We start from the raw sequence: 236 nt of genomic DNA, 5'->3' as shown, positions 1-236 counted from the left end.
TGCCCGGCCCGGCGCTCCGGCGGGGCCTGCGGAGGGGGAGGGGGTCGCGGCTTCCCGGCGGGCCGCGTGGATGCGCACAGGAGGGGCCGCGGCCTGAAAAGTGGGGGTTATTGTCTCCCCCCGCCCCCCGCCCGGCCTCGCCACGCCGCGGCGATCATGGCCGCGCGGGCAGCAGCGGCGGCGGCGGCGGCGGCGCGGGCGCGGGCGCGGGCAGGCAGCGGCGAACGGCGGGCGCC

This window comes from Theropithecus gelada, chromosome 4, assembly GCF_003255815.1.
Source record: "Theropithecus gelada isolate Dixy chromosome 4, Tgel_1.0, whole genome shotgun sequence".
Classification (NCBI taxonomy): Eukaryota; Metazoa; Chordata; class Mammalia; order Primates; family Cercopithecidae; genus Theropithecus; species Theropithecus gelada.
Note: the sequence above shows the minus strand (reverse complement) of the source record.